Genomic DNA, 23,688 nt, shown 5'->3' with positions numbered 1-23,688 from the left:
TTATACATTTCAGGCTTAAGTAAAACTTCAGAGTCATTTCTCCCCATAGTATTGTAAAATTAGAGGCCAGGCAGAAAAGAATTAAAAGAGTAGGATGAGGAAAGTCAGTAGGGGCAGAGCTGGGTGTTTGTTAACACCTAGAACAGTGCGAAGAGGTGACAGGAAACGGTCCCCTTCCGACATCTGGACCAAGGTGAGGCACTGGGGAAACCCAACGGGAGACACTGCTCTCAGACGGGAAGAGCTGCTGGCTGTAAACAACTCAGGCTGTCTTGTCTTGGGAGAACAGTTAAGGAATGGACACCACGAGGGCAACGGACTTCTGAGATAACTAAACGCACCTCTACTTGGCCACTTAGCTCCTCACCAGGCCCCAGGGTCCCACCCTTCCCGGGTTGCCTTCCCAGCATGCCCCGCGCTTTTCCCGGCGTGCCCTGCGGCCGCTCCCCAAGCCGTCTCCCGGAGGACTCCGGGCACCCCTCCGCCATCTGCAGCTCCCTGCAGACTTGCAGGCTCAGACGGGAGCTGTCCACCGCCTGCATCAGGAAACGGGCTTGCGTGCGTGCAGTAACTACCTTCTTCAACGTGAGATTCCCCCAGGTCCCGTAAATGCTTGGGAAATTTCCCTAACCCCCTCCCGTTCCATGTGACCTTAAAAATCCTGAAAAACCTATGGTCCCAAGGCTTACCCACCTGGGAACAAGTCTTGTTTCCAAAAGTCAATCAACCTCACGTTAAGCAATCTAGGGAGAACACCTGCTCAGGATCAAAACGTTTCCTCTTCATTCCTTTGCAGAAATCTTCAGCTTTAGCCTATCTTGAGCTATTATTCATTGTCTAATTGCTTTGTTCCCTAGTAACTCAAATAAAATCAAATTCTGCAGAAACCGAGTTTCACTGTGTCTGGAGGAACAAGGAATGCAAAGGTAGTGTGAGGAAACGAACCATTCACCTTTTTCAGTCCTAGCATAGAAGTAAATACAAACTTTACCCAGTTGTATTGTTGATACTATGAATGTGTGACATTAAGAATTTAGAGTTTATAGAGTAATCTATGTGTTCATTAACGAGCTTGAATCTAGAAATAATCTTGTTGGTTGGTAGCCTAATTGTGATTATCCTGTGCATTTTAAAAATGAAGAAACAATCTGTGAGAGCTTACGAGACTTTCTAAAGCCTCACATCTAGTAAGTAGCAGAACTAAGGACTCAAACCCAGGACTCCTCACTTTATTACCCATGTTAAGAAATTCTTTTTTAAAAAAGTCATTGAAGTTATTATTCAAAGCCCTTCACTTATGTTTATTTTGATTAATATAAATGACTGTTCTATGATGACAAATATCCTTTTCTTTGAGGATAGTCTGATAAAAAAAAACCACAACACATCCATATAGAGACAGACACTGTAGATACAGAGATATTATCTATACAGAGAAAGAGAAAGAGAGAGAGATACAATATAAGTGTACAATATAGGAAAGGCAGTTGTAGGGAAAGAAAGATAAAGAAAGAGAAAAAGAGAAAGGGAGATCACAAGGTGATATGGCTCAAAAGAGAGATCTCTCAGTTGGGAGGACCTCTGGAGATTTGGGATGACGCTGGGCCACTTGTGGTTCATAATACCAGGATCACACTAATAATTCTTATATCTCAGGCTCAGCCCCACCTGGCCCTTCTGGAGCCTTTCAAGCCCATGGATCTCCTAGGGTAATTTCAGCCTGACTTTGGAGTACAAGGTGGAGAAAAGACAAGACATATTACTCAGGATGGGTAATGAGTATGTCATATACCAAGAGATCTGGCATATATGATCAGGATTAATGGTTTTTATCATCACCCTGGGTTTGATCAAATTTTTTTTATGTGCTTTTAATGTCTAATGTTGGAAAAGTAAATTCCTGGAAAATTAGTTAAAGGCTGGATTATTTCTCCATTTTGAAGTATAGGCTAAGGATACTTTTACCAGAGTTTGAGAACTTATTTTATAATAATACCCAGATATTTTCTGAGGGAATATGATATTAAAGATTTTGACAGTAATGAAGGGAACAGAGGTGATGAAAAATACTGTTTTTCCTGCACTATATATCCTGGTCTGTATTTTAAAGATAAAGTAATCTATTGGAAAAGATGTTGATGTAAGAAATTAAAGTCTTTAAAAACAAGCTCTAAACATTGTACTTTTTAAAAAGAGGATAAGAATATCATCCTGAAATACTTTTTGAATATTACATGTGATTTCATTGCATACTAAAATAATTTAAGTATCCAATTAAACACAGATTTGTGAAGAAAATAGATGGTTCTGTTTAGGAATTTGGTTGAAAAATTAATGCTAAAATGCAATGAAACAAACCCAGATTTATAACAGTAGACATAGTATTATTTCTAAAACACATAATTACAAAAATATATTTAGCCAATATAGATTTTTTTTTGTTTTTGAAGAATACGTCATTTAGTAAAAATTACAAAGTCCTGAACAAAGAGGTCTAAAGTCATTAATACATAGACACTTCGATTGTAAGCCTTCCCATTGTAGTTACCTGTAGGAGTAAATAAAGGAGCTTTATTAAATGTAAGGCCGCATCTTTTCTACCTAAGTCTTTTAGACTTTTAGGTTCCTTGGAAATTTCACCCACTAAAATCAACATGTGATTGCTAAATCAGTATTAAGATAGTAAGAATCCAACTGTGGGTTTTTTTCTAGATTATTTATTTTTAATTTCTTCTTGGATTCTATATACAAATACTATGCTTTGATATTTTGAAACTTAAATAACAGAAAAGGAGAATTTCTATAATGGGATTCCTACTTATTTTATGTCTATGAAAGCTATTTTGCTTGTTTATTTGCTATATACAGACAGAAAAATGTATGGAACTAATTTTAAAAACCCAATATATTTTCTGTTATGGAATTTAAAATAAGCCTGACAGTAACTTATTTTTTTGTCCTTGGGGAGAAATATCAGAAGCTAATTTCCTCTCTGAGGGCAGATCAAATTTATTGTGTGACAGATAATTTCTTAAACACACTGGATCTGTCCTAAAATACTATCTTTGGGACATAGGCCTTAAGACTACCTTCTAAGTGAAGGAGGTCTTTGGGATACTTAAGAATGTAAGCTGTCTTGGATAAAGTCTGAGATGAACTATCCTGATTTCAAAATCCACTTACGGAGTACTGTCTAAAGGTTAGCTTTGAGTGTATTGACTTTGTCATAATCTTATCGTACATTAATATTTAAGTTTCTGTGGAAGGATTGTGGAGAAATCTGCTAGAGAAAGTGTGCAACATGGTAAAGAGAATTGTAGGAAGAGAAATGGCAGCCCTGCTCAAGCAGTGAGAATAATAAAATGGTCATCTGGAGGTTTCCAGAGACAGTTGGCAAGGTTCAAATCCAAGCTCTACCAGGTAATAACTATGTAAGGTTTCACTGTACAACGGAGATAATATATAGTACATTTACCTCATAGTGTTGTTGTAAGGATTATAGAAATACAGGTAATGTGTATGGCATGTAGTAAGCAGTCAATAAATGTTTGCTATTATCATTATAGCTGAAAACTTAAGCTACTTACCTCTACCTGTAGAGACGGTGAGTGATGAGCTAAAAATATGGCCTAGATACTTATGTTTGAGGTTTCTTTTATAATCTTAATCCATCTGGCCTCATACTAATTTTCCTTATTATACTACCTGTAATGTAACCTCCACCCCCAGTTGTCTAGCCTATATACCCTTTCAGAATTCTCTTACCCTAATGTTCATCTGGGTTTCTTGTTCACTCCTCCAAACTCTTACGCTTCCCCTTGTTGTAAAATCCTCCAACTGTACCCTCCAGAATTCCCAACCCAGAGGCACAAACTCTTCTCCATCCTCCACCATTTTAAATACTATGATCTAGTTTAATCACAAACTGGCTTTTTGTCCAGGACATTACTTCCTTTTTCAGGAGGAAGCTGCTCATTTGCCTCACTCTTTAGTGCGATTTCCAGACTATTTCCCTTTAACTTTCTTCGCCCGCAGTCACCTCAGAGATCTCACTGACACTATTAGAACAGTGTTGGGAATGATAATAATTGATATTGGTAGGGTTAAATGGGGACAATGCATGTAAAATGTCTGGCATAGTGCTAAGAACATATGAAATTCCCAGTAAATTTTAGTTTTTGCTATTATATTTACCTTCTAAGTGAAGGAGGTCTTTGGGGGTTACTTAGAATGTAAACTCTCTTGGGAGTCTGAGATGAACTGTGATATCCAAAATAACTACACCTAAGAAATCATGAATTGAGCCCATTCCTATTATCTCCTATCTGTTCTAGTCCACTGACCTTCCTGCTGTTTCCCAGTTCTATCCCTGCACACATGTTCTCTCTTCCCTCTCTAAGCTGGAGCACAGTTTAGATTCTATTTTTCTATGAGTCATTTTTTGGTCAATATCCTAGACTCCCTTGCTTTGTTGTCTTTTGACACATTCTCAAACCTAGATGTGCCCAACTGCTCATCTTGTCTTCACCTGCACCCAGGCTGCTTAGTGCTGCTGGGGAATATCATACTACTGAGTAGGCTTACATTACTGTAAATTCATTGTCACCAGCTTCACCTGGATTCCTAGTATTTCCTGTCAATTTCTTGTCAATCCCCACTATGTTTTATTAGTCAACTCTATATTCCATTCTCCACTGTGCTTATTTCAAACCTTTTTCAATCTCTTCAAAGCACACATTCTCTACTGGTATGTTTATGGCAGCACTATTCACAATAATAAAGATATGGAATCAACCTAAGTGTCTATCAACAGAGGATTAGATAAAGAAAATATGGTATATATACACAGTGGAATACTATTCAGCTTTTAAAAAAAGAATGAAATCATGTCTTTTGCAGCAACATGAATGAACCTGGAGGCCATTAGCTTAAGTGAAACAACTCAGACACAGAAAGACAAATACCACACGTTTTCACTAATAAGTGGAAGCTAAAAAAATGTGTCCACATGGATGTAGCATGTGGAATGATGGACAGTGGAGACTCAGAGGGTGGGGACTGAGGGGGTGGGAGGCAGGGTGGAGGATCGGGGGCTACTTGGTGGATACAGCGTGTGTTGTTCCAGTGATGCACTGAAGGCCCTGACGTCACCACAACACAATATATCCATGTAGCAAAATTGCACTTGTACCCCAGGAATATATACAAATAAATACATAAAAGCTCCTCTTTATGTTGTTATTATTTCTTTATTCTTTTTTAAGTTGACATAAAATTGTATATATCATATACAACATGTTTTGAAATATGTACATATTGTGTAATGGCTTAAACTAATTAACATATGCCTTATTTCACATAATAAAACTTCCTCTTTTCTCAAGTACATACACCCTTACAATAGAAATGAGTTGGCCGGGCGCGGTGGCTCAAGCCTGTAATCCCAGCACTTTGGGAGGCCGAGGCGGGTGGATCACGAGGTCAGGAGATCGAGACTATCCTGGCTAACACGGTGAAACCCCGTCTCTACTAAAAATACAAAAAAAAAAAAAATTAGCCGGGCGTGGTAGCGGGCGCCTGTAGTCCCAGCTACTTGGGAGGCTGAGTCGAGAGAATGGCGTGAACCCAGGGGGCGGAGCTTGCAGTGAGCCGAGATCGCGCCACTGCACTCCAGCCTGGGCGACACAGCGAGACTCCGTCTCAAAAAAAAAAAGAAATGAGTTAGTCATTTGTTCATTGACTAAATATATATTGAGTACCTTCTGGTTGTCGTTACAGATTCTAGGGGTACAATGGTGAACAGGCGAATGGAATGGTGAAGTCAAGTCCTGGAGATGACTGGTGTTAGTCCCCAGTTGTACTAAACCTGTTTTCATGGAGTTTACACAAGAAGTGGAGACAAAAGACAGACAATAACCAAGTAGTCAGTAAACCAATAAAATAATTTCAGACAGTGGTAAGAGAGATAAGATAATAATAGCAGTGTGATAAGATAGAGACCGGACACTGAGGTGGGAGACTAATTTTAGTGGTTAGGGAAAGCCTCATTTTATCCAATACAGTGAAGGTAGTTTCACTGTTAAAAAAAATACATTTTACATTAAAGAGAGTATATGCATATTTATTTACTTAATCGATTTTCAAAATAGCCTTTCTTATTATACAGATGAAAACCGAGGCTCAGGGAATTAAGGAAATTGCCCAAGGCCACACATAGCTACTGAATGACAGAGCTGGGATTCAAACGTTGGTCCAATTAACCCAAAGCCCGTGCCGTCTCCACTACACCATATTGCCACTCACCAAGATAGGCTCTTGAGAAAAAGGGCTTGTGTTACTGTTAGGTTTGAACAATCTTTTTTAGTATGTTTGAGGCCTTTTTTAACCTGTTTTCTACATCAAAAATAGTAATACACAATATTTATGTGATATTTTTCCAGGCACTTTTGTTATCATTATCTCACTATCACATAACCACTCAGTAAGATACAGAGCACTCACAGACCTTTGAGACCACTTTTATAACTGAAATGTAAAAGTTGAGTGATTTTCCATGATTTCATAGCTGTGGAATGGTGGATATAAACTAGATTCGGATTTCTTGACTTTTAATCTTTTTTTTTTTCTCCAATATGCCTATACAAAATGTTTGTTTCCTTTTAAAGTACTGAGTTTAAGGGTTTAAATCCAAATAAAACCTAAGAATTAATTTTCATTTCTGATGCAGAATACCAAGGATTTCTCCATTAGTCCTGGTAACTTCATTGCGAAGAAATGATAAAGAGAATAAAAGGGAGTAAGATAAACACTGTACAGGTATAACATTAAATTACTCTTTCTTTTTCTAATTTTATACAAATGAAAAAAAGGATACCCAACTGCAAAGTCCCTGAGATACTGTTTAAATTCAAGTACTTCTGAAATACAAATATGTGATAACTTATTTGCAGCTTAGGAAAAAAAGCCATTTTTGTTTGTCGTGTTGTTGTTGATGATGTCTATGTGTTGTTTGATAATTACTAAGAAAGTATACTCTGGTTTCTCTGCAGACCATATAAATATTTTGCCTTTTTATAATTATTAAGGAAGTAATAATGAAAATGGAAAAAGAGCCTTTTTGATGTTATTCTGTCATTGCATTGTCAAAAGAAAATATATTCCCCTCTTTTCCAAAAGTCAGCTGGGTTTTATCAGCTTTGCAAAATGATGAATGAATGCCTTGTTCATTATTATTGCTTAAGTAATTCTTATTTATGCCAGTGATTCACGGATTATGTTTTGATTGTTCTTGAGAGATGAAAACACTTTCTTGCTGATGAATAAACACTGCCACTTTTAAAATATTTGTATGCAAAATGTCTTTAAAGCCATTATGAAATGCTTTGCAAGAGTATTAGGAAGCTGTTTTTCGAAAGGCATTTTTTTCTCCACCTTTTCTTTCATGCTAAGCAGCCCAGTTGAAAGGCTTTTCAGAGTTAACTTGTTTAAGCAATACCAGTGTTTTAGTGTAATGAATAACTTTTTATAGAGGACAATTGCACACAATTCCGCATGCCGGTGTTTCTGTTTCTGTGCCCCACCGATGCAGGGGTTCTGTGGTAGAATCTCTTTCTTTGAGAAAAGCTGAAGCGATGAAAGCCCTGATTAACCTCTGATATTCACGTGGTGCTCTTGATCTTGAGGACTGCAGCAGTCACAAAGCTTTAATGGCAGCCATATGCTTAGGGTATTGTGGATATGGGTGACCCAAATGTGAACTTGGGGGGTGACTGATGCTAACTGCTATTTGTTTCAGGTTTGGTGTGGAGATTACTGATGAAGAGTTTGACTTACTACTTGACAGAATCCCCTTGATGAAGATGGAAATGTCAGAAACCCCCAGTTCATGGCCATGTTGGATTCTTAGCACTCCTTTTCCACATTTTCTCATGTCTTCGTAATTTTTTTATTCTTGTTTTTAATACAGAGAATGTACCCCTAAAAGTACTAGGATTATTTAAATTTTCTCTTTATTGCCTGGTATCTTACTTATTAATATTTTCTAAGTGACGAGGGATTTTTGAAAAAACATTGTTAACAAAAGGGTAGAATTTTTACATGATGAACTACGGCAATGCATTTGAAACTATTTAATGTCTTAGAACCTGAATAGTGGACGTGGGAGGATAATGTGTGACTGAGGTGACAAACGAGGCATGTGAACTGTGTTTGCAGAGTTGGGAAGAAAATTGCAGTAAGTGACAAAAGTCAAGTCCTGGAGATGACCGGTATTTAGTCCCCAGTTGCACTAAACATTCCCCCACACACTGACCTTTTACCCCCTCACTCACCTCCCAATTACGAGACATCTTTCTACTTTCTTTCCAGAGGAGTCTGCCTGGACAGTAGAGTACACACCCATTGCCAATGGTTGTGTTAAAGGCAGAGTAAGAATGCTTTCTGAAATACTCAATCTGTATTTTTCTATCTGGGAACCCAAATTTTTACTCTTTTCTAAAATCTTTTCATGGATTTTATAGGGTAGTTCAAGGCTTAAGCATTTAAAATTCTGATCAGTATTGACCATTTTGTTCCTCGAGTACTTTAAGGCATGTTGCAGTCCCAGGCATCTGATGAGTTGGGCTGAAGCCATTGAAAGATGGGCTGCTTCTTCCTAAAGATACTTTTTTTCCCAGAGCAGTTTCAGAATATAACTATCTTCATCCCATATGCCTCCTGGACCATCCTCCAAATCTCATGATTATCTCTTTAGCCACGAAACCCACCCATGTTTTCTGTTAGTTCTTGATAGCAGGGTGGAAGTTAGCAACCTGGTTTGGCCTAAAGGGCATGAGAAGAGCATGCTGCAAGTCAGAGAATGTCCTCAGACAGAGTCGCAGGTGCTGGCAGTAGAAAGCCCTCGAAGTGAAAAAGAACCAGGAGTGCTGAGGAGATACCAGTAGGCCTTACCTAAAGGTGAGCATCTCCCACCGTGCAATTATTCCGTAGCATTTCCCAAGCTTACTTGACCTTCTCTCATGGAGCATCTTAGAGGCTAGCATTCCACAGAGCATGGGAATGCTACCTTAGTTGAATACGTTATTCATCTAAGTATTAGCCTTTATTTTAGGAGGTCAAGATCAGGTGCCTGAGAGAATGAAATGAAGCAGGGGCAGGGGTTGTTTGCTTTGTTTGGTTTTGTTTATTTGTTTGTTTTTTGAGACAGAGTCTTGCTCTGTCGCCCAGGCTGAACTGCAGTGGCACGATCTCGGCTTACTGTAACCTCTGCCTTCCAGGTTCAAGCGATCCTCCTGCCTTAGCCTCCCGAGTAGCTGGGATTACAGGCACGAGCCACGATGCCCAGGTAAGTTTTTTATATTTTTAGTAGAGACGGAATTTCACCATGTTGCCCAATCTGGTCTTGAACTCTTGACCTCGGGTGATCTGCCTACCTCGGCCTCCTAAAGTGCTGGGATTACCGCGCCTGGCCTGTTTATTTGTTTATATATGGGGCTTGTAGGGAAAGAGAAATGCAAGCAAGTTGTTCTGAAGGGAGTTTCCTGAACTTCCAGAAGGCAGCAGGGTAGAGGCACTGAGGCCCAAGTGTCAGTGCCAAAGGAAAGTGGCAGGGTGGAAAGAGAGAGGTGGGGCACTAACCATAGAGCCGACATGAGCCTGGCCTATTCCCCTCAGTTTCAGGTGGATACATGTAAATGACAGGTCACATCTCTTTGAATTCTTTATGTTATTGACTCAACACATAAAATGACAGATTGTAATTTCGTTGTTAACATAAACAAATGCCTCTACTTATCTGATATTTTACATACCCAAACTCATTATTATTCCATTTTTGCCTGTGAGAAAACAGATACATAGGAAGATTAAGTGAGTTGCGCAGGTTACAGAAGTCAGTGAGTGCACACTGCCAGCTAAACCTAGGTCCATCTGATTTGAAAGTCTCCAAGAGTTTCCACTATTTCACATTGCATTTCTGAATTATACAACAACAGAAATAATTGTTCCCTTTAATAAGCGTTTATTATGTGCCCCATGCCCTGCTAAGAGCTTGACATGTGTTATTTAATTTAATGGTAGAGACCGTTTTCCTCAATTCCGCTTAAGTTCACTGATGGATTGCCATCTGTCCATCTCGTCTGCCAGAGAGAAGGATGGTACTCATTGCTTGGTGGTGTGGTGTAAAGGCCCCTGAACTGGGTGTTCGGAGACTTGGATGACAAGAGTTATAGCTTGGCTTTTCATTTCATAATGACACGCCCCTCGTCAAATCCTTAATATCCCCTTGCTCAGGTTTTCTCATCTGTAAAATGAAAAGTTTAGCTCAAAAGATCTCCAAGGTTCTCTCTAAGTGTAAAATTCTGCTTGAAGCAGTTTTTATTCTTATCAATATTAATGGAGATTTGAGGCAGCCACTTAGTATGACTTAAGAAGATGCTGTAACAGAAGCATGTGTCTTCCTGGTAAATAAGAAGAATTAACAAGCAATAACATTAAAGTAATAAATTCATTTTTAGAGTCTACTTTATAATCATCAAATTAAAATCAATACAATAAACATTTATGAGTACTTGTGTTTACAGTCAAGCATTCCTGAATTGTGAAAATAAATGTTTCTTTTAGAGAATTTTTTTGTAATTTTGTCACAAAATCTGCATATATGATTGAGAACTTCATTTCTTATATATATAAATGGAAATGGAAAAGAAACATAACTGTCAAGTTGAGACAGTTCTGTCTATAGAAGAACTATAGAAAAGAGTATATAGAATGGTTAACAGTTCCAGGAGTATTAACAATATAAAAATCCATATCACTTTAGACTATTTTTATTTTACTTCTTTGTAAGTCCTACCTTTAGTGCCCCAGTTTTTAAGGATACACATAAATACTAAAACTTTTTAAAAACTGAATTAAACTCAGGAGGCTAAGGCAGGAGGATCACTTGAGCCCCGCAGTTTGAGGCTGCGGTGAGCTATGACTGTGCTACTGCACTCTGGCCAGAGTGACCACATGAGACCCCGTCTCTAAAACAAAGAAACAAATAAAAAAACTGAATGAAAATTAATGTTTTGACCATAATAAGATGTTTGAAAAAACTGTGGCAAAAGATGACAAAGTCCGTTAAGAACAAATGGTAGACTTTGTGACATGCTCACACTAGTTTCATCACCAAGAAACCAATGGAATTATTTCGCTGGGTTTGTGACTTACCTCGTTCATTTTATAGGCAGCTGTCCCACCAGGAATACCACATCCAAGAGCAGGATTCTCCTTCCAAAGTGTGTGTGTGGACTGGAGAAGCAGCCTTTGGAAGATGGGGCTACCCAGACTTTATAGAGCCTGCTTTAATTCTTTGGAGGTCTGCAATCTCCAGGTTGTCAGCCATCCAGGACCGTGGCTGTTGGTGAGACAGAGTGCTTCCTTCTGGGTGAAGAACTCTGTATTACTTTCCGAGGGCTACCATCATGGGGCACCACAAACTGGGTGGCTTAAAATGACAGGAATGTATTCTCTCACAGTTCCAGAGGCTGGAAGTTCAAAATCAAGGTGTGAGCTGGGGCACGCTCCCTCTGAGACTCAGGACAATCCTTCCCTGCCCTTTCTTTACTTCTCAGGGTGACTGGTAATCCCTGTGAGCCTTGTTCTGTGGCTGTGCCACTCTCATCTTTGCCTCTGCTGTCATATGGCACACCGCGCGTCTCTGTCTCTGTGTCCGAATTTCCTTGCTCTCATAAAGACACCAGTCTTCTCAGATTGAGGGCTCAACCTACTCCAGTATGACTGTGTCTTAACTAGTAACATCTCCAACTACCCTATTTTCAAATGAAGGCATATTCTGAGGTGCTGGGGATAAGGACTTTGACGTATCATTTGGGGACACAGTTTAACACACGACAAACCCTGTTATAGATCTAGCATGTCTAGTTTCTTACAAATTTTCATTGGGGGGAGGGTACAAATAATAATTAGCTCTTGTGCACTCTTGTGCATTCTCTGACAACAGCAGTACCAATAGCTAACATGTAATGCCTACTACTTGTCAGGCACTAAATACTAACTCATTTCATTCTTAGGACAGCCCTGCTTCACATATGAGAAAGCTGGGACACAGAAAGCAACTTGCCCATTGTCCTCCAGTTAGCAGTGGCGGAGCCAGGGTGCAAATCCAGACTGCACCTGCCCGGAGCCCACGTACTCAATACCACCCTGCCTTCTGGACAGTCAGGAAGGGCAGTTGTGCCTCTGCTACCATTACTGTGCCAACAAGTAAGGTTACACTTGAAATGTGGCTTGCAATGCAAGGTTTAGCTTTTATAGGCAACTCACTTATGTTTTCTGGTTACTTACTATTTTTTTAAGTCTGAATTCAATTTAGACTTAGTATTAAAAAAAGAATATTAAAATCAGTGATTTTTATATTGATTACATATTGAAATGATTATATTTTAGATATATTGGGCCACATAAAATATATCATTAAAATTAATTCCACTTAAAAGCATCTTTTTTAGTGTGCTATTAGCAAATTTAAAATTGTGAATGTAGTTTTTAGTGTATTCCTATGGGACAGCTTTGAATTAGACAGCAAATTTTTAAAATTAGAGTAGGCAGCATGATGGAAGAAAGAAATTGATTCAGTCTTTTGTCCCAAGTAAATCAGTTCCTCAGGTCTCTGTGCCTTTGTTTCTCTATTTATACAATGTGATAGAAAACTTGAATTTTCCTCACAAGTTTAATTTAACTAATAAATTGAAGACAGTCGATTATGAATCATTTTGCCTAATGTTTGCGGGAGGCTAGACAATTACCCAGCGAAGCAAGAATATTGTAATAAAATAGCTCATCCAGATTAAATATGAATTTTAAGTATTTATTTATTACTTTCTTTAAGCAAATAGTTGTGTATCTTTGAACTACATAGAATCCAGAACAAATTTTTTTTTTTTTTTTTTGAGACAGAGTCTCGCTGTGTTCCCCAGGCTGGAATGCAGTGGTGTGATCTCGGCTCACTGCAACCTCTGCATCCTCGGTTCAAGTTATTCTCCTGCCTCAGCCTCCCGAGTAGCTGGGACTACAGGCGTGCGCCACCATGCCTGGCTAATTTTTGTATTGTCTAGGCTGGTCTGAAACTGCTGACCTCAGGTGATTTGCCTGCCTTGGCCTCCCCAAGTGCTGGGATTACAGGTGTGAGCCACTGTGCTTGGCCAGAACAAAACATTTCTGTGGCGAGGCCTGGCTTGCTTGGCTCTAAAGCCAATACTTTTCTCATTATACGTTCCAGGTAATGAAAATTATGATAAAAATACAAAAAATTAGGTGGGTGTGGTGGCAGGCACTTGTAGTCTCAGATACTTGGGAGGCTGAGGCAGGAGAATGGCGTGAACCCGGGAGGCGGAGCTCGCAGTGAGCCGAGATTGCACCACTGCACTCTAGTCGGGGCCACAGAGTGAGACTCCGTCAAAAAGAAAAGAAAATTATGCTTAATAATTTTTAGGTGAGGTGATGATCAGCTGTGCTTCCCCTCAGCAGTGGAAGATGTATGTAGATAAATGAGATGAGGTTAAAGCTTCTATGCTTTTATTTGACGTGATATATTAATTTGTGTAGCCAATTTTTACATAAACCAGAATCTCAAAACTTTTACTCTGTACTTTGCTGGGACTGTGAAGTTGCCACAGTGGCACTTTCATATGAATAAATTCAGAAAATAAAACCACTTAGAGACGATAAGATATTCAGACGTTTCAAGCATTTCATGTGTTTTTGTCACTTATTATCTTTTTTGTTGTTGTTGTTGTTTTTTGAGACGGAGTCTCGTTCTGTCTCCCAGGCTGGAGTGAGTGGCGCGATCTCGGCTCACTGCAAGCTCCGCCTCCCGGGTTCACACCATTCTCCCGCCTCAGCCTCCCGAGTAGCTGGGACTACAGGCGCCGCCACCACGCCCGGCTAGTTTTTCGTATTTTTAGTAGAGACGGGATTTCACCGTGTTAGCCAGGATGGTCTCGATCTCCTGACCTCGTGATCCGCCCGCCTTGGCCTCCCAAAGTGCTGGAATTACAGGCGTGAGCCACTGCGCCCGGCTTTATTATCTTTTAAGTTAGAAAGCAATAAAGGGTTATCGTAAATATCCAAATATAAAGTGTATGTAAAATGAAGAGGGAAAGTTTCTGCACTTACCGTCTTTGCCCAAATCCGGCCTTCAAACAGAAACCAGTTAATTATTAATTTTAACATAGAAGTCAGTACATTAGTTTCGTGGCTCTAAAATGTTTGATAAATTATCCCAGTGTTCAATATGAACCTGTTTATGGCTGTGGCCTCTACTAATGTTATATGTATACAATTATTGTTTGTTCTTTATAGTCATATTGGATAAAATGTATACATCTCACATTCATTAAAGATGGCAGTTCTGCTAAAAATATGTGTATTTTCCAACAGTTTTTTTTTTTTTGTTGTTGTTGTTGTTTTAGCAAAGAATAATGAAAAGCTGATTTAGAACAATGATCTCCTCTAGAGATGTTTGTTAGAAAAAGCAGACTTTTTCCACATCCCAATTTCATTGTGTGTTGGCATGGCTTATTGTGGGGTTTACAAAGATCATCTATGTGGTCTCATGAATATGGGAGAGTATCCATAAAATTATATGAGTTATAGGTTTTGTTTAGGTTTGTTTTGAATGGCAGAGAAATGGCATTATTTAAAAATATGAATGAGCTATGAAAGAGAATAATTAGGTCAGGGTAGTAGTTAGGGTCTAGTTTCTTTAGCTTCATGAGTACATTTACCACAAGTCATTTGAACATGTTTATCCCACACATACAATTACATAAAAATCATAGATATATTCCGTCTTTATGAAGGTCACTTTCCTTATGTTAAGGGGACTCATCTATGAGTACATTAAGTTTGGCCTTTTGGAGAGTCCCACAGAATGGTGAGCCCCACAGTATGGTGAGCCATAAGATTTTCCCTGCTGGATTGTAATTGAGTCTTGCAAATGGCAAACCCCTTGTATCTCAGTATCATAATTAAGGAGTTTCGGGAAATTTATTGACAAATGGTCTAATTCTGAACATGTTATCTGAGAGCAAGAGGACAGTATTTGCAAGTCAAATGATGGAAGAATCTATTGTCGGACAATTAAAACATCTTCGCCGAGACCCACCGAACTAACCTTTGTGTGGTCTTGTTCTCAGATGGAAATGATTCCTGGAGACAGTTGACAGCGTGAATTTTGAGACGACACTAAATGTGTGTGGGAACTTGCAAAAACAAATCTAAAAACAGATTTAGGATCAGGGTTTTCTTCGCTACTTCTTTGCTATGATGGGGTGGGAGTGGGAGCTGGGGCCGGGGGTTGTGGGGAGGCATCAAGGGAAAGGTGACGTTAGAGATGCTGGTAGAAGTTAGTCCTGGTCGAGCCCAGGGTGAACAATGACACAGTGTTGTTGTGGGCTGCCTCCACGACTTAGATATTCTTCCCATGTCAGTATAATCACTACTGGGAGGTAGCTCGATTAAGGATTACCATATCATTAATAGTATCCATGACTTTTGTTCAAAGGCTACTTGTGCAATGTTGCCTTGTGGATGAAGCGCCGTAATCCTCTGAGCCGCAGCTGTAGAGAGGGGGGCTCCTCAGAGCCGCCCACACTGACTTCCCTGTCCTCTCGGATCAGTTCTGAAAAACAGACAGAAACAACAGTCAACTCAAAGCCAAAAAAAAGAAACATCCATTCTACATTTCCACATTCATCCCCAAGCTTCAATCCCTGCCAGTGTCTCCCATTCATCTCTTCTCTAACATCCAGATCACCACTCGGATGGTGGCCAGATTAAAGGGGAACAATGCAGTTTTAAATGTAAAGTTTGCATCTAATTTTTTTCTTTGCATGAGAAAAAGCACATTGATTCTATCTATGTGTCTGTCTAATGCTTAGCCAGTAGTTTGTCAGGTCTTTCTTATTTTCTTTGGCAACATGAGGCATGCTTGTGTCTTCCCACTGTCTAGGGTTTCTCAGTTTATTCGGTGAAGACACTTAACTTTGAAATTTGTACTTGGGTAGGAAATTATATATGCAGTTATTAAACAGTGGAATTTTGCTGTATTTAATTAATATTATTGCTGCTAAGCAACTTCTACTTCCAGTGGGTGGGAGCACTGAAAGAAATTGAAAAATTTAGCAGTAGCTTGAAACCTAAGCAAACACACCCGGGTACTGGGATTGGGCAGAAGAAAATAACTGAGTGAGCCACATTTGTTAAAACTCCTTGTGTTAGAAGACGGGAAAGAATGGAGGTAAGCTTTAGAGGACATTTCATTTCATAAAGATCACCCCTCAAAAGGGGAAAGGAAAGGGAAGAGGGAAAAAAATAACCTTTATTTATTTGGCAGAGGAAAATGTTTAAAAGTAGTATGAAACCTAGAGTTCAATTTCTTGGATTTTAGCTTCATAATCATTTTTATTCCAAATTGAAATGAAGCTTTGCCTTGGTTTACTCATAAATCATTATTCTAAAGAGTATTAGTCTTTTATTTTCATCTTATTGCTTCATTTAAAAATCACTGTAACTTTATTTTTTACAAAAAACACTGACAACTCTTATCTATCCTAAGTTGTTTTTCTGAGGAATCTATAAAAAGATTTGGACTACGGCCTTTGGATCAGCATGTCTTAAGTTCTTTCTGGTTGCCCAAAGATTGACGTTTGTCTAAAGTACATGGGAAATTTTACTTTTTAAAACCTTGCTCAGTGGTGACACTTTCTTTTCCCATCTTTTCTCTTTCCTGTGGCGTTGACATCCAAGCTGTGCTGTAATTTAATGTCACTGGCATCTCTTCCCTTTAAGATATATTTATTGGGATGGAAATTACATAAGTCTCGCTATCTGAAACACTGTAAGTGCGAGACAGCTGGGAAAACTCAGGAATAGTTTAGCACTTCTCTAGGCCAAGAGTATCTATTCAACAAAATCATTCTCTTTGGCAAGAAAGACTTCACAATACTCATCAGACACTTTAATTTAGTGTCTCTCTATGTCATGAATGTATATGCTCAAGGGATATGGTTTACGTGTAATGCTGCTTAATCTTGTATGTAGTATTTGAGGAACAGAAAACTTGGGAGAATGTGCTCTTGACTATGAAAAACAACCTAATTCTGACCTTTACTGTGCTCATATTGGTTAAAGAAGTACCCAGTTCTAGTAGAGGTACTGGTAGTTTGCTAAGACATGAGCCATCATTTCCATCCCCATTCCAGGATTTGTCTTTGTTGAGTTGATGCCTATAAGTAGAAGTTCTTTAACCTGGAGTTACTTTAAGAAGACACATTATTCCTAACATAGATGACAAGTATCTGAGATTTTTAAGAAAATTATTTAACATGTTAGCATAGCACTTGCAGGTGAAGGCAAGAATGAACCAGGAGAAGAAAGGTGAACAGTGGTCCAAGCAGACATTCACATATGGGAATGTTACCGTATTAAAATGTGATACCAATTTCTGTGAGTGTAAATAATACCTCAATGTATCGTGTATTCACTCTTACAAAGAGGTTCACAAATTATGCAGGGTTTTTTTTTAGTGACAGGAAAATTTCATAAAATTGGTACTCTGCTAAAATATGTAATTTTAGGTAACACAACAGACTTGCTGCTCAGTGCCATATGGGGTAATAGTGATTATCCATACTTTTTTTTTTTTTTTGATGCGGAGTCTTGCTCTGTCACCCAGGCTGGAGTGCAGTGGTGTGATCTCAGCTTACTGCAACCTCTGCCTCCCAGGCTCAAGCGATTCTCCTGCTACAACCTCTCAAGTAGCTGGGACTACGGGTGCCTGTCACTACGCCCGGCTAATTTTTGTATTTTTAGTAGAGATGGGGTTTCACCATGTTGCCCAGCCCTGACCTCAAGTGATACCCCCACCTTGGCCTCCCAAAGTGCTGGGATTACAGGCGTGAGCCATGGCGCCTAGCTTGTTATTATCCATTCCTGATGTTCTTTTCCTTGTCGAGGGAGCCCCGCTAGCGTAGCATTCTTGGCTTCTGTCTTCTGCCTCCTTATTTTCTCCTCCCAGGAGTAGAAGAGTGACATTTCTGATTTGCACTGTGGGAGAGCATAGCCCAGCCCCTTTCTCTGCCCTGGGAGCCACTGCCCACAGGGTGCTTGCGTTCCAGACTGCCCTTCTGGCTCGAAAGTTTCACAGGAGCCTGCCTCTAGGGGGAGAGCTGCAGTTTTTAGCACCGTGACTAGATGATAAGTTTGAGGGACAATATTCAGAAGATCATTATTACCATGCAATTATGCCATATTATCCAAGAGCTCTGTCAATAATAAAGCTGACTCACATAATACTTATCTCTCAGTTCCAGACCCAGGTGATAAAAGCAGAGGTCTTTTTTTATAGACACTGCCCCTTAAGCAGCAGTGTCTATAGCTTAAATGCTCGGAATCAGTGGTTCTCAAAGTTTGATCTGAGGACTTTTTGGAGTCCTTGAGACCCTTTCAGGGACCTGTGGGGTCAAAACTATTTTGTAATACTACTAAGATGTTATTTGCACTCTCGTTCTGATGAGCATGGAGTGGAGTGTGCAGAAGTGACGTGTGATGACACTACTGAAAAGTGCGCTGTGTAATTTTACGTTTTAAATTACACAGTTTTTATATTGCTAAACATTGATAGTCAGAATGAATGTATATGTTCTGGATTTCTCAGTAAATAATTATATATAAATAACTTTCTCCTACATACATCAGTGCTGATTGGGGTCCCCCTGATTAATTTTAAGAGTGTAAAAGAATTCTTAGATTAAAAAATTTGAAAATTGCTGCTCTAAACCATAATGGGGAGAGAAGCGCTCTGGCCTAAAGTGAGACACCTCTGGGTGGCTCTGCTACTGAAAAGTGTGGGCGTTCCCTCAGGAGACAGCCAGATTTCGTAATCTTGGACATCTCAATCTACCCCGATGAAAACTGGAAGAGATGAGTTACTCATTAAGCTGCTGTTCATTGAAGGTCTGCTCTATGCTGGGCACTGTCTCCTAGGCAGGGAGGACCCATGGATGAGCAGCTCCATCACTGTCCTCTAGAGTCTCACTGTCAAGAGGAGGCAACAAACCGGTGAAGAGATTGACATAGAGTGTCAGGTATATCAGAGGTGCTGTGGGAACACAGAGGGGTGCTAATCCAGGGAGCAGGAGATGGATAGACACTCTAAACTGGATCTTGACAGACAGGTAAGAGTTGGCCAGGAGAGGAAAAAAGTGAACAATATTCCAAGCAGAGACACTAACATATGCAAAGGCCTAAAGCAGTGCTTTTTGAATAGTGGGCTGGAATCCATTAGTAGGTCATAAAATCAATTTAATGTGTCATCACCAGCATTTAAGAAAAAAGCAAAATAGAACAGAATGTCGGAGTGCACCTCATATAGTAAGGATGTTTTTTTAATGAAACCTTTTTTCTCAGTGTGTGTGTGTGTGTGTGTGTGTGTGTGTGTGTGTGTCTATACTGGGTTAAGATGTAAAATGCATTTCTTAGTGTAAGAAAAGAATTTTAGATATTATCTAGGAAAATAATTTTAGATATTTGATTTTAGTAATAAAAGTTGTCTTTTCAGTATAAGGAATGAAATGCTACAATCGTATGCTAATTCTTTTAGAGCATGTTATATCCTATGAATGCTGAGACCTGTTAATACATTTAGCCAGTCAGTGAGTTCAGATTTGTAAGTTTGGCAGTGCTGGCATCGAAAAGCTTGGAGGAAAATCTACTGAGGCAGACTGAAATTTCTGAAGTATTATACATAGAAAAAATTATTAGTGATTGATCATAATTCAATTAAGAAAATGCTATTGAGGCATTCATCAAAGTGCCTAAAGAAATAAACAAGCATTTTATTCATGCATCCTGAGAGTTGTGACAGAATTTTAGGGTAATAAATGTTAGAGTTTTGGAGACTAAGCTAATTCCACATTAGAGTCCCAGATAACTCTGATCTAGTGTTCTGGCCTAATTTCTTATGTGACCCACTGCTGAATATACTCCATGTAGTGGATGGTAAAATATTGTTTTATCTAAGTGAGACTTCATGAGAGCACTGGTTGCAAATGTTAGGCGTCATTTGTCTGGTGTCCTTCTGGTCTAATACTGATGTCAGCAGCCGAGATGCTGATTCTAACCAGGGTTTTTTTGTGTGTATGGGGTATTTAAAATACCCAGAGAATTGGATCAAAGATGATCATCTGGTTTGTGTTTTTTGACATATGATTTTAAAAAAATTGAACTCAGGTGTATGGAGGTATAATTTACATACAATAAAATTCGTCCCTTTTAGGTACACAGTTGAATGGATTTGATAAATGTAAACTACTTTCAAAATCAAGAAGCAGAACGCCTCCCCAGCCTTTATAGTCAATCCCCTACCCCAGCCACCGGCCAGTGATTTTGTCTCTGTTCCTAGAGATTCGCCATTTCAGAATTTGCCTGGATGACTTCAGCAATAAAAAAATTGACATACAAATTAATATGGGATAATTTAATGTGCAAGGAACAATGTTACTTACTAGGAAAATCACAGCCTATTTGGTGTGAGTCATAGTAAACCTTTTCCACTTCTTACTATGTAACCTTTGTCATGACTGCCCAGTTAGTTCTTGATGAACCGAATGGATTTCAGAAAGGTTTAGGAGTCCAGGAACGTACAATGTACCTTGTGAGAGGACTCTGGGCTCTCAGAATGTCAAAGTAAACCACTCCTTTGGCCTGTCGGCCCAGGGGCTTGCAGTCACACTTTCTAATTTCTAATCCATGTTGGATTGTTTCCATCTGGGCAGGTTAGGCTTACTAGCCAGGATGACCACATACTGTGCATTAAACTGTAGGGAGGAAGTTTAGACAAGCCACAAGCAGAAGGACTTTGTGACCACTTTATTTCCCACAGGATTGCATTTAGTCACCCAGTAGGATAAGCTTGGAGTGTGGCTGTCTCAGCCAGGGCAGATAGCCAAGGGTATCTGTACCAAGAAGGTCCATTAAAAGTATTAAGATTGGACAACTACTTACATGCCAAGTCCCCCTTTGATTTCCACAGTAACTTGTATTTTTAGTTTTAACATAGTACTTTCAACTTCAAAGGTCTAAAATAACTAGCGACTTGAAATCTTAAGGGAAAGGTCATTTGTCTCAGTAGCTAAATCGTTTACTTACTACATACATCCTGAAGGATGTTGGTTTATTCCCAGAACATTTCCATTTCTGCCTATCTGAAGACAATGTGTTTACTTAGTGTATATGCACTATTTTAATTTATATTTTTATTTTTTGGTTACTTCCAGAAGAGAATTCATATCCTCAGCAAGCTAGCACTAAAGGGGACGGCAGAAGTCATATTGTCCATCTTCTTTCTGGAACAGGGAAGAAATTTGAGACTCAAGAAAGGTGAGGCTTCTAAGGAAGATTAATTTTAGGTATTAATTTTTTAAAGAGTACAATGTTTTTATTCATCAATAAACTGAAAGTCAGTTTCTAGATATTTCTTTCTCATGTATGCTCGATTTGTTGTATTGGTAGTCAAAGCCCTGGGAAGGAAGCTTTACCTGCTCCTCAGACTCACCCATCTTCACTGTGACTGATGGGGATGCAGTGAGACCCGTGAGCCTCCTTGCAGGATGCAGCCACTCAAGGCCAATCACGAAGATTGTTCTCCCTAAGGTATTTCTTGGTGAGGCATTTAAAGGACCTTTTGGAGGATTATAAATTATGCTGCTATAAAGACACATGCACACGTATGTTTATTGCAGCTTTATTCACAATAGCAAAGACTTGGAATCAACCCAAATGTCCATCAGTGACAGACTGGATTAAGAAAATGTGGCACATATACACCATGGAATACTATGCAGCCATAAAAAGGGATGAGTTTGAGTCCTTTGTAGGGACTTGGATGCAGCTGGAATCCATCATTCTTAGCAAACTATCACAAGAACAGAAAACCAAACACCGCATGTTCTCACTCATAGGTGGGAACTGAACAATGAGATCACTCGGACTCAGGAAGGGGAACATCACACACCGGGGCCTATCATGGGGAGGGGGGAGGGGGGAGGGATTGCACTGGGAGTTATACCTGATGTAAATGACGAGTTGATGGGTGCAGCACAGCAACATGGCACAAGTATACATATGTAACAAACCTGCACGTTATGCACATGTACCCTACAACTTAAAGTATAATAATAATAAATAAATTTAAAAAAAAAGAAAGAAAGAAAGAAAGAAAGAGAAAGAAAGACACATACAAATAAATAATACAAAAAATAAATAAATAAATAAATAAAGGACCTTTTGGAAAATTGTTTCTCAGAAACAACTGTGATTTCATTTTTGAAGCATTCACTGTTAACGTCTGTGAGATTTTCAGTTTTTCCATTGATTTTAACCTTTTAGTAACGTTCAAAATTTCCAGAATCTAAAGTTCCATCTTCTATTGAATGAGTAAGGTCCAAATTAAATGTCCATGTTGACCACGTACACTTCTTGTCTTTCTCTGGCATCATCTTGAGAGCTGGCCGTATGATATGAGGGCAGGAATTAATGTTTGTGTGCATCTAAGTACTTTTGTTAGATCTCTAAGCCTAAAATTGGCAGTACATCTGCACTGAAGCCCAAACTACCAATCCACACCGTGTTTCACCAGCGAACTACCAATCCACGCCGTGTTCCACCAGCGAGCTACCAATCCACGCCGTGTTCCACCAGCGAGCTACCAATCCACGCCGTGTTCCACCAGTGAGCTACCAATCCACGCCGTGTTCCACCAGTGAGCTACCAATCCACGCCGTGTTCCACCAGTGAACTAATCTATGCTTTGCAGCAATTCCTCACTGACGATACTGGCATAGACATTATCTGCCCTGTGCTACCACCAGCAAACCATTATCATAGGTCTGAAAGTCATCACATTTAGGCTGGACATGGTGGCTCATGCCTATAATCCCAGCCCTTGGGGAGGCCAAGGCAGGAGAATAACTTGAGGCCAAGAGTTGAAGACCAGCCTGGACAACATAGTGAGACCCTATCTCTACAAAATTCAAATAAAATAAATTAGCCAGGTGTGGTGGCACAAGCCTGTAGTCCCAGCTACTCAGGAAGCTGTGGGAGGATCACTTGAGCCCAGGAGGTTGAGGCTGCAGTGAGCTGAGATGACAGCACTGCACTACAGCCTGGGTGACAGAGCGAGGTCCTGCCTCAAAAAAAAAAAAAAAAAATTACATTTTTCTCACACAAAAAAATCATGAAACATTTATCTGCACACAGCACTAACATAGCTACTATATTATGTTCATTAACTAACACTTGAGAGGCCTAGTACACATAGGTCTTGGTGAGTCTAAGTCTGCGTGGTACATAATTTAGAGAAAAGACAGAGAAGCTAGATAATATATTCATCTTATATATGGTCAACAAGTACTGTATTTTTAAGAATTTTAAGAAACTGCAGAGTTTGAGAATTTTAAGAAGCTTCTTCTGATTAAGTCAGCATTTCAGGAACTCCTTGATAGACTTAGCTTTCACCTTACAATAATTCTCCAATCTTTATGTTGGAAGAAATAAATCAGATTTAGGATGTGAACATCTGATGTGTGTATATTTACCTTTTGCTACATCACTAGGGAGCAGTTA

At 39.3% G+C, this 23,688-nt stretch overlaps 1 long non-coding RNA gene across 9 annotated transcripts; it reads left to right on the top strand.

Annotated features, from left to right (window-relative positions):
• The first annotated feature begins 411 nt into the window (after positions 1-411).
• Positions 412-22,075, top strand: LOC144340885 (uncharacterized). Of its 9 annotated transcripts, none has more exons than XR_013417416.1 (8): positions 412-558; positions 6,728-6,816; positions 7,796-8,955; positions 9,276-9,343; positions 11,228-11,404; positions 12,080-12,267; positions 21,342-21,444; positions 21,577-22,075. It is a non-coding gene; the product is annotated as an uncharacterized LOC144340885 (long non-coding RNA). The 9 variants fall into 9 exon arrangements; XR_013417415.1 differs by having other exon boundaries at positions 440-585; XR_013417414.1 differs by having other exon boundaries at positions 440-600.
• The last annotated feature ends 1,613 nt before the right edge of the window (positions 22,076-23,688 follow it).

The sequence above is a fragment of the Macaca mulatta genome, chromosome 5, assembly GCF_049350105.2.
Source record: "Macaca mulatta isolate MMU2019108-1 chromosome 5, T2T-MMU8v2.0, whole genome shotgun sequence".
NCBI lineage: Eukaryota > Metazoa > Chordata > Mammalia > Primates > Cercopithecidae > Macaca > Macaca mulatta.
This window is presented reverse-complemented; position numbering and strand designations above follow the sequence as displayed.